At 51.4% G+C, this 11,556-nt stretch overlaps 1 long non-coding RNA gene across 1 annotated transcript; it reads left to right on the top strand.

Moving 5' to 3' along the window:
- Nucleotides 1–8,294: 8,294 nt before the first annotated feature.
- LOC120845882 lies at nt 8,295–11,229 on the top strand. Its single transcript, XR_005716927.3, has 3 exons — nt 8,295–8,395; nt 9,869–10,028; nt 11,207–11,229. It is a non-coding gene; the product is annotated as an uncharacterized LOC120845882 (long non-coding RNA).
- The last annotated feature ends 327 nt before the right edge of the window (nt 11,230–11,556 follow it).

Genomic DNA, 11,556 nt, shown 5'->3' with positions numbered 1-11,556 from the left:
CGTATTGGGTCGGACAAGTCTATGTTGCTCGCTGGTGTGAAAAATTCGCCAGGTAATCGGAGTGCGGTGCCATAGACCAACTCTGCTGTTGTGCACGAGAGGTCTTCCTTGAGCGTTGTCCTGATACCAAGAAGGACGAAGGGCAGAACGTCAGTCCAGTCGGTACGCTGGTGCGCTTTCAAGGCTGCCTTCATTTGCCGATGGAACCGCTCGATGATCCCATTGGCAATCGGACGATAGCCGGTTGTTTTTGCATGCTTTGATCCGAGCAGGCGCGTCAGTTGAGTGAAGAGTGACGATTCAAACCGGCGTCCGCGATCGGTCGTGATGATGGACGGTACTTCGAAGCGTGAAATCCAAATTGACACAAAAGCGCGAGCGACGGTTTCGGCAGTAATGTCCGAGATGGGAATAGCTTCCGGCCAGCGTGTGAATCTATCTATGCAAGTGAGGATGTACCGCTAGCCTTGTGATGGTGGTAACCGTCCGACAATGTCAACATGGACCTGGTCGGACCTTGTATCAGGAGTCGCGAAGGTGGAGAGAGGCGGGATGGTATGTCGCTGGATCTTAGCTCGCTGACAGGATATGCACTCTCGAGCCCACTGACGAACATCGCGATCCAAGCCAGGCCAAACGAAGCGTGAAGTGACGAGATGCTGTGTTCCTCGTATGCCCGGGTGTGATAGCGAGTGCTGTTTCTCGAACACCAGTTGACGGAAGTGTGCGGGAAGAAAGGGACGAGGCGCTCCCGTCGCCATGTCGCACCACAGAGTTGCGTTATGCATGGTCGGTGGTACCTCGCGCAGCTCCATTGAGTGCGTAGCTGTGTGCAGTTGGACGAGCTCGGTGTCTGTTTTCTGAGCAGCAGCAAGGGCGGCGAAGTCCAGCACTGGGCGTTCAGCGGCGCCGATGCGGAGGCGTGACAAGGCATCCGCCACCGGGTTGTCGCGGCCGCTCACGTGTCGCACGTCCGTCGTAAACTCCGAGATGTACGACATTTGGCGAAGCTCACGAGTTGTGTGGGCTTGGCTATCCGGCTTCAGCGATCGTATTGCGAAGGTCAGTCGCTTGTGGTCAGTGAGAATGAAGAAGCTTCTTCCCTCCAAGAGATGGCGAAAGTGGCGAAGCGTCAGATATGCGGCGAGAAGCTCTTGTCCGAAGGTGCTGTATCTGCGCTCGGTGGGTGACAGTGTCTTGGAGAAAAAGGAGATGGGCTTTCAGATGTCGTTTTGCCATTGCTGAAGGACCGCTCCAATCGCAACTTCGGAAGCATCCGCAATGACGCACAGGGGAGCGTTGTCCTCGGGGCACACCAAAAGGGTTGCGTCGGCGATGTCTGCCTTGATTTTGGTGAACACGCGCTCCACTGTCGCATCCCAGGTCAAAGCGGCTGCCTCGTCGTGGTTCTCTCTGAGGAATTCTTGCAGCGGTTGGAGGGTTGTTGCGGAGTGGGGGACAAAACGCCGATAAAAATTGACGATTTCGAGGAATTCCCGCAGCTGGCGTCGTGTTGATAGTCGAGGAAATTTCCGTATCACCTCAACCTTCGCGGGAAGTGGACGGATGCCTTGGTGGCCAATGTGGTGTCCCAAGAACTCCAGCTCACCTACACCGAACTGACACTTGGCGGTGTTGATGATGATGCCGTAGCCCTTGAGACGCTCGAACACAGCTTGGAGGTGTTGTTCGTGCTCGGCGGGTGAGGAGCTTGCGATGAGGAGGTCGTCGACATAGGCACGGCAGAAGATTAGTCCCCGGAGTACTTCGCCAATGAACCTCTGAAAGGTTTGGGCGGCGTTCCGAAGACCGAACGGCATCCGGACGAATTCGTATAGTCCGAATGGCGTGATGATGGCGGTCTTCGGCACGTCGTCCAGGGCGACGGGGATTTGGTGATAAGCGCGCATTAAATCAATATTTGAAAAGATGCATGCTCCGTCGAGGCTGGATGTTATGTCTTGGATGTGGGGGATCGGATAACAGTCGGGAGCAGTGACGCGGTTTAATGCGCGGTAGTCGCCGCATGGTCTCCAGTCTCTGGCTGTTTTCTTTTGTACCATGTGCAGTGGTGAGGCCCATGAGCTCGACGACGGTCGCACGATGCCAAATTCACGCATGTGCTGGAATTCCTGTTGAGCAATTCGCAGCTTGTCAGGGCGAGACGACGCGGTCGAGGCTGGACGAGTGCAACGGTGGTTTCAATATGGTGAGAAACGCTGTGCTGCACAGGGTGTTTGTCACAGCCAGTGCGCGTCAATTCCAGGAACTCGCGCAAGGTGGTTGTGAATTGTGTTGGGGCGTTAGGAATGATATGCGCCGGAGCTGGAGAAGGCACTGCGGATGATACGCCCGACACGGAGAGGTTAGTTATCGTGTCGAGGAGACGCCTTCGTCCTATGTCCACCAAAAGTCCGAAGTGTCGGAGGAAGTCCGCACCAATGATGGCATGTTGCACGTCCGCGACGACGAACACCCAGCGGAAGGTCCGTCGGAGACCGAGATTCAAGGTTAGCGAACGCTCACCGTAGGTGGGAATTGGCGTCCCGTTCACAGCTTAGAGCTGCGAGGTGCTGGACATCCGCTTGTCTTTAGGTGTTGCCGGTAGTATGCTGACCTCGGCACCGGTATCCACGAGGAAGCGGAGCCGGGTGTCGCGGTCGGGGACGTAAAAGAGGCGTTGGCGGCTGTCCGGAGTGGCCGAGGCACTTGCCACCTCTAGTGCTCCGCCGTTCCGTTTCCCGTGTAGTGGCAGGGTGTGGTGCACTTAGTGGCATTATCGCCGGAGCGGCGGTGGTACCAACAGATGTCGGTTCGTGCTGGTGAAGAAGATGGGCGGCGTTGTTGGGACCGCGACTGGCTACGTCCGCGATGTTGATGCAGGGTCTCGACGGCGGTCGTCAAGCGGGAGATCTCCGCGCGGAGCTGTTGTATCTCTGTAATGTATTTAGACCTTATGTACATTATTTACATAACAAGCGTAGCGGTCCATAGCCGACCTGGCAGGGCTGGATCCACGAGAGTCTGTTCCAGAGCCCGAGCACGAGCGCGTGCTCGTGTCCCGCTTCGTGGCAGTCTACACTGTTGCCAGCACATAACATCCCTCCTCCCTAGGTCACGTAGTCCTTAAGGTAGTTAGGACGTCGACGTTGTCGCTGGGGACGACTCGACCGTTCTTGCACGGGCACTGAAGTTGGCAACACTTCTTGGCGCCTTGGTTCTGAAGCAGGCGGAAGTTATGAAGAGGGTGTTGCCTCTGGTGTTTCCACGGGAGTGGTTGGCGCCGCGGAAAAGTCCGCGTTACTCGTTGAGAGCGGACGCTGCTGTTGTGGCAGCTCTGTCGCAGGCTCCTCATCCAGTAACGTGCTCCACCCCCGACTTCGGATTTGGTCTACGTGTCGCTTCCAAAAACGTCCGTCGATGGTGCGAACCTTGTACGACACTGGGGCCTGCTAGATAATTGCGGATGAAGACGGTGTCTTGCGGTTCAAATTCGCGCACACCTTGTCTTCCGCGCAGCCCTTGTTTTTCTTGCTTGTCTACCATCTCTGTTTGTAGGTCTGGGTGAAGCCGATCCAGCGCTGTATGGAGTCTTCGACCCATCAACAATTCTGCGGGACTCTTTCCGGTCGTAGAGTGCGGCAGAATGTGTTGGCTCAAAAGGAAACGTGCTAGCTTGGTGGCCATGTCACCTCTTTCTATGCGCCTAAGGACCTGTTTAGTCTCTTGGACCATACGCTCTACTTGACCGTTAGATGATGGATGGTACGGCACCACCTTGACGTGCCGGATTTGGTTCCTCAGCGTGAATTCTTCAAATTCTTGCGAGACGAACGCCGTTCCATTGTCGGAGGCTATAGTGCCCGGAACACCATTTGTTGCAAACAACACTTGAAGCTTTTGACAAACTGTTGCTGAAGTCATGGATGCCATCTGGATGACTTCCAGCCATTTCGAGTGTGCGTCCACCACCAAAAGGAAAACTTTTCTTTGAAATGACCCTGCAAAATCTATATGGATCCGGGACCAAGGGTTTCTGGCCAAGTCCCACGGATGCAGCCTTGCGCGTGCAGGTTCCGACCTAGTCTCCTGGCAGGGTAGGCATGTTCGGAGCTTCCTTTCGATATCTTGATCGATGCCTGGCCACCAAATTGTGCTTCTAGCCAGCGCCTTCATGCGGATGATCCCGGGATGCATGGTGTGCAACAACTCCAAGACCTGGTCTCTGGCTTGCCCCGGAATGATAACTCTACTCCCCCAGATTAGGCAACCTCGATATTCTGAGAACTCATGCTGCCGTCGAACGAAGGGCTTGAACTCGTCCGGCAGTTCCTTTTGAGGCCATCCGACTACCGTCCAATGTAGAACTCTGGCCAAGGTTGGGTCATTGCGGGTGCATTGTGCAATCTTTTGGGCATCCAAAGGAATCTCCGGCGCAGTCTCCAGCATCCGGACTTCAAAAAGTTTCTGGTCAGGTGGGCTGTTCTTCTCAGTTAGAGGCAGTCGACTTGGTGCATCTGCGTTCCTGAGCTTGTGAGCAGGCTTGTACTCCAACTCGTTGTCGTAAGCAGATAGCATTAACGACCAACGCAACATCCTCGGTGACAGGACCTGAGGCATTGGTTTTGTGTGATGCAAGAGTCCCAGTAGAGTTTTGTGATCTGTCACAATCCGAAAATGCCGGCCATAGACGAACTTGTGGAACTTCCGTATTCCGAAACCTATTGTTAAGGCTTCACGGTCTGTCTGTGCGTAGTTCCGTTCGGCAGGTGTCATTGTTCGAGATCCATATGCTACCGGAACCTCTCGGCCTTCGCTGTCGACGTGGCTCAGCACCACCCCAACTTCATAAGGAGAGGCATCACAGGCCATAACTAGTGGCTTGTAGACACTGTAGTGGCCATGGACGTCCGAAGACTGCAGTAACTTCTTGGCCCGCTCGAAGGCTTGTGCTTCCCGCGTTGTCCATTTCCACTTACGGCCGTCATCCAGCAGCCCGTGCTAGGGCTCCAAAATGTATGACACTCCCCACAGGAAAGTGTTGTAGAAGTTAAGTGCTCCTAGGAATGCTTGCAACTCCTTCTTACACTTCGGCTCGGGTGCTTCATGGATAGCCTTTACTTTGTCATCCGTCGGCTGTATTCCTGCCATTTGTCACGCTTCAGCCGGACACCGTCGTCTTTAATTCGTTGAAGCACTGCTTGCAGACGGGTAATGTGCTCGGCTTCATCTTTACCGCCTACAAGGATGTCATCTAGAAACACTTGCACCCCTTCCAGTCCTTGCAGCAGCTGTTCCATGTATCTTTGAAAAATAGCGACGGCAACAGCTACTCCGAACGGCAGGCGCGTGACCCGGAAAAGTCCACGGTGTGGGGTGATAGTGAGAAGGTCAGCTGTCTGTCTCACTATCGACGGTCACTTGCAGGTACGCTTGGTCTAAATCAAGCTTGGAAAACTTGGCACAGCCTGCCAGTTTCGCAAAAAGTTCCTCCGTTGTGGGCAGGGGGTAGCTTTCCCAACGAACGACGAGGTTCACAGTACTCTTGTGATCGCCACAAATTCGCACTGGGCCATCCTTCTTAATCACAGGTACTGTTGGAGTGGCCCAACGGGAATGTCGTACGGGTTCCAAAATGCCTTAATTTGTGAGCTTGTCCAAGGCTTCATCCACTCTTGGTAGTAAGGAAAAGGGAACTGGACGCGGTTTGAGGAATTTGGGCTGAGCGGTCGGTTCCACTTCGACGCGGACTGGTGGTCCTTTGCTTTTTCCCAGACCCGGTTGGACGACTTCGGCGTGACTTCGCAGCACTGCTGCTGTGGACGGACTCTGGCTCTTCGATTCTCCTTGCAGTTGATTGACTTTTAACTCAATCCCGAGAGCCCTAAAACAGTCTCGGCCCAGCAAGCCTACGCCTGCTCCCTTGATCACGACAAGGCGCAGTCGCTCTTGGCGTCCTTTGTAGGTGACCTGGACCATCACAGAACCTAGCACCTTCCATTCCTGCTGGTTGTACGTGAGAAGACGCAGTTCACAAGGGCATAGCTTGTGCTTGGACAACCGCAGCTGGCGCATAGTTCTCTCGTTGATCACGGAACACACGGCTCCCGAGTCGACTTCCATCTCGAGAGGGTTTCCGTTAACCTCGACGACGACCCGGACAGCAAGCTCCTCGGCAGTCACTCGGAAGATGCCGAACATGTCCGCCGTGTCACCGTCGTGCCGCCGACCGCCTTGGCCTGGGCGTTTGTCGCTTGTCGGTGTAGGTGTCGGTGACGACTGCTTCGCGTTCCGTCGACAAACCTTCACGGCGTGGCCCCGCTGCTTGTAGAAATGACACTGGGCTTGTCGAAAACGACACTCGTTAGGGGTGTGTGTCCCTCCACAGCGAAAACACTTGCTTTCCTTTAGCTGTGACTTCGGCGCAGCTGCTTCTCTTGATGCTGAGGAGTTCACCTTAGTGTTCGGAGTCCTGTGCTTACCGATTCGGCACACATCGCTGCTCTCGGCGGGCGCCACTCCCCGAATCTTCTCCGTCTGACGGTGGGCGTACTCTGCTGCAATCGCCTTCTCCTTGGCTACCGAGAAGGTTAATTCGGGCTCGGACAGAAGCCGTCGCTAAAGGGACTCTTCCCGGAGGCCGCAGACAAACCTGTCTCGGAGCATGTCATCCAAAGTCGGCCAGAAAGCGCAGTGTTCCGACAACCGACGGAGCTCGGCAATGTAGTTGGCGATACTCTCCCCTCGACGCTGTTCGCGTTTTCCAAACTGGAAACGCTGGACGATGACAGACGGCCTTGGGTTAAAGTGGGCCGCCAGTCTGGAGACGGTGTCGTCGTAGCTCGTCTCGAAGGGTAAAGCTGGTGAGCAGAGCGAACGGATAATCGCGTACGTCGCCGCCCCGCAGACCGTGCAAAGTATTGCACGCTTCTTCTTGGCTGACTTTACCTCGTTTGCGATAAAGTAGAACTCGAGGCGTTCGCGGTAAAGTGGCCATGCTGCACCGTTGCTCGATTCGAACTCACCGATGCAGCCAAATGCCGGCGCCCCTGGTGCCGCCGTTTCCGCATTGGCACCGTGAACAGCGGGCTGGTAGGTTCTTCACCTCGTCCCCAATGTAATGTATTTAAACTTTATGTACATTATTTACATAGCAAGCGTAGCGGTCCATAGCCGATCTGGCTGGGCTGGATCCACGAGAGTCCGTTCCAGAGCCCGAGTGCGAGCGCGTGCTCGTGTCCCGCTTCGTGGCAGTCTTCACTGTTGCCAGCACATAACAATCTCGTCCGTAGGAGTTTGAACGGCCGATACAACCGGAGTCGAAGTCTCCATCAGCTTGTCGGCGAGCTCTGCCAGCTGTTCAATCCCGAGGTCTCCAACGGACGCCAAGATCATGCGCACGTTGTGGGGCAGATTCTGGACGAACAGGTTCTACAGGAACGAAGCGTCTATTGTAGATGCCTTCTTACCCATCAGCTGCTGCATGCGCCGCAAGAACTGGTTAGGTCGGCGGTCACCAAGTTCCTCGGTGGTCCGGAGTTGTTGTAACCGTCTTTCCTCAGAACCCAGACAACACAAAACGTCCTCAGGATGTCCTCAAATGGTCCAAACGTCCTAGATCCATATGGGACGTACTCACGATGTCCACAGGACGACACACCTATTGTGATCCCCACAATGTCCATTAAAGGATTTCTTCTGGATCATATTAAAATAATCGAAGTCGCACACGACGCGACTTCCGAGTCGGTATCACAACTGTGCAAATAAAAATTATTATTATTAATATTATTATTCTATTATATTAGTGCAACTAAGATCTAATGCTGACGGATTGTCAACCGTTAATTACGCGTGCCCCGAATTTTTAATATTTCCAGGAGCGTACGAACTCAAACGTACGCGCATGTACTCACGCGGGTACGAAACAGACGTAAAATGGGATCAAACATGTAGGCAAATAGTTATTACGGATTGAAATACTGCACGATTGGTTATTTTTAACTAAATATTTTAATACGTGTTTTCTTTCACTGTTTTGTGTTGAAAAGTCAGAAAGACTCCGATAGACCATTTGCTATATTACCCAAGCATCAAGGAGAACTGAGCTTGTCGAGCCGCAGCCTTAGGGTAGGTAGCGCAAGCTACCGCCGGCTACAAAGAGTATACTCAGTAACATCTATCTATCCAGCCAAAGTCAAGCCACTGTCTAGCCACCATCCCACCCGCTAAGCCCGGATAATTCTTTTCGGTGTTCGCGGTGTTCGCATCGTTTTTTCGTTTTTTTTCGCCAGTTTCCTTTACAGATTTGTTTACATTCAAGTCCGCCGCACATTAAGTATTATTTTTCAATCGGTGGGGATGGCGTCGGAAGCGGCAGATGACTCGGAACGTGGTGAGTGTTCTGTTTCTCGCACTGCACCATTCACATAGCCACTGTAGCTCAATGATGTCGGCAAGTGCAGAGCGCCGGTTTCAGCGCAAGATAATCCGGCGCGTAAATGAGTGTATCGAGCTAAGTTCACCCAAACATTCAATTTGTTCCACTGCTGTTGAATATCAACGCGTCTCTAGAAGCAACGGTGTTTTCTGCATGCGATAGCACTCGACCGGACCATTTGATCGCAAGCGCAAGTTCACTGCAAGGCACCACCTTTGGCTGCCAATCACGGTCAGTAGTTAGTGATGATCAGCCTACTGGGGACGGCGCTGGTTCTTATGACCGCCACGAAAGTGCGCCTGTGCATAACGATATCGCACTGAGCGAATAACCGTGCGACATATAGGACCACGTGTTGCCTTTCCGCTGGCAACTGCAAAGGTGGGTGGTCGAATCGGGCAGCTCTCACAATGCAGTGTACAAGCTTTTGATCCTGTTGCGCACTCATTTGTGCTTTTCTTCTCTGCCTTGATCAGCGAGACCGTTGCTCGAGACGCTTAGAAAGGCCTTGGGAATCGAACGTATTGGCGGCGGAGAATACTGCCACTTCGGTATCGTAGAAGGTGGTCTGGATGCCGTGGGAGAGTCAAGGCATCTGCCCCGGGAGCTTGCTCTCGATTGCTCCAGAACCCAATTTCGAACAAATACTAGGAAAAGTGAAAAACCTGAAAAATAACGCTCCTTTCGTTGTCGGTGTCTTTCGTGGTGACAGAAAGCCCGATGATGCTAATGAGTTCCTTCGTCGTTTTGTGGATAAACTGAGAGGTTATTACCTCGGGCATCAGTCTTGGCGCAGAACCATCCCTCTCAGGCTAAATGCACTTGTTGGCGACGCACCAGCAAAGGCATTCATCCTCAACATCAGGAGCCACCTGGGTACTGCAGTTGTACCAAATGCACCGTGAAGGTGCATTTAGTACAACTTGTATCTTCGTATGAAAATGATTACATCAATATGGTTCTGCATTTTGGTTTAAACAGATAACTATGCTGAATTCCGTTTTTAGAAATTCGGTTTTAATGAGAAAAGGCCGGTATTTTAAAGCAGTATCATGTGTCTGGTGGGAGGTTGGAAAGCTCTCCATATTGTGACATCATGTACTTTCCTATCAGCTTGTCCCCTGACCTATTTAATCAGTTTGTTATGTTGGAGGACAGTTCAGTAATCAATATACATCTTGCAAATAAAAGTCTCTGCTTTTCAGTGAGCTTTTTATTTGCAAGATGCATAACAGCATAACCTCACTAAAATTAAAGAAAAAAAAGAGAACTCCTTGAAACATTGTGTGAATAAATGCCTCCGCTGCTATTCACACTTTTATATCACACTTATCCTATAGGAAGATTCTGCTGTTTAACTTGACTTTTGTCCTCTATTCTTTTCAGAGCTGCATACTTGTGTATGAAATCATAATTTTATTTTTACAGCTGCAGGAACTCTCGGGTCTGGGAGGGGACAGTGTAAGTCTTGCTACACGACAGGCCCTCGAAGCACTTGTGGTGCAGAAAGTAGCTGTGGAGTACAGCTGGGTTAGACGGAAAGGAAAGCGCCAGTTCACTTCGCTTGCAGTCTGCAAGCTGATATGCAGTGAGTAAGCTATTTCAGCTTAAGTAATAAACGTTTCTTGTTGCGCCGGCTGTACTTGGAAAAGTTTTCTAGCTTAATGACATTTTCAAAGCCGCAGCTAGCCATTGTTCCTGCCTACAAACGTAAGAGTGAAAAGTAGTCACACTATAACACATATGCAGTGGATAGGATGAATTTGCACATCATACTTAGCCAAACTGGAATTTGTTTTTAAAAACTTGTAGGAACACTGATCAGTATTGGCGATGACCTTGTGGCCCTCTTTCGTTTTCTCTCTCCCAGCACCTGCACCCTCTGTCTAATGCCGCCCCATGTCAACTGACCCCCCTTTGGGTGATACGGATGTCTTATCGTCCCCATTTGTCCTCCCAACGAGTGAAATGCTAGGTGGTGCTGGGAATGAGTTTCTAGTGACCGAAAGGATGAGCGGTGGTAGCTGGGGGCTTTCAGGTCAAGCCCGACATGCTGGTTGACTGGGCTGGGAACTCTAGCAGTCCTATAGGCTGCTCTTTCATTCAGCCGTAGAAGGATGAAGGCGACATATACCTTAAGAACTCCAAAATCACTAGCACATCCCATCCCCCAAGTTTAATATAAATACAGTTCTGGGAACAAGTGTTCATTTATTATTATGATTGCTGCTGCATGCACTGGGTTGGTAGGCATTTGCCAAGCATGATGTCATTGAGAGTTACTGCACATAATTGCCTTTATCCTCATGTGGTTGCATGGAACATCGGCAGGCATTGTTCGCACCCACAGCCCTGACTCCGAACTCGCACCAGGTTTGGAGTGAAAGCCCCAGCTTTTTTGTCACTTTGACTCACTTGTAGCCAGTACTATCCTGATCATCAAACGTTTTCCTCTGACGTGACAGATAGGTATTATGAGATTTTGTCGTCAAATGTGCCATATGAAATCGAGTAGCACCGGACAACAGGAGATCGGTACGAGGCCATCAGTAACACCAATCAGGGTTCCTATAACTACACTTGAAAATGATCTCCAGGTTTATACTTTGAGCATTGTTACTTAGAATTACATAGTTGCAATGTATTTGAAATTACGCTTTTCTAAAAGGTTATGCAATACCATTCCAGAAAGTGTGAGAAAAGTGCTTCCATCTGCAAAGAAAAGTGAAATCGAACAGGTGATCAAAACTTGGGTTCGTCATGCAGCAGAAAATCTTAAGGAGTTCCAGCAGACGCAGTTGCCAGAAGAGTGGTGAGCATATGTACATTTTCTATAAGTGATCTATCTATTGTTCAGTATAACATACCGGGTGTTTCAGCTAACTTGTGCCAAGGGTTAAAAAGAAACTGGTGCATGCTACGTATGACAAACCAACACAGTACCTTTTCCTAGAGTAACTATGTAGGCTTTGCTCGCAGAACCAGAGTATTGCATTCCTTTCCTTTCGCTGCCAACTCCGTATTGGTGGAGGAGTGATCACATGCGCAAAACTGAATCCAAAGTTCATGGGAGAAAGCGGCCTTGCGGTGCGCCGAGTTTCGATCGGAACATATTT

The sequence above is a fragment of the Ixodes scapularis genome, unplaced genomic scaffold, assembly GCF_016920785.2.
Source record: "Ixodes scapularis isolate PalLabHiFi unplaced genomic scaffold, ASM1692078v2 PGA_scaffold2__306_contigs__length_199485367, whole genome shotgun sequence".
Taxonomy (NCBI): domain Eukaryota; kingdom Metazoa; phylum Arthropoda; class Arachnida; order Ixodida; family Ixodidae; genus Ixodes; species Ixodes scapularis.
Note: the sequence above shows the minus strand (reverse complement) of the source record. Positions and strands in the feature narration are given on the sequence as shown.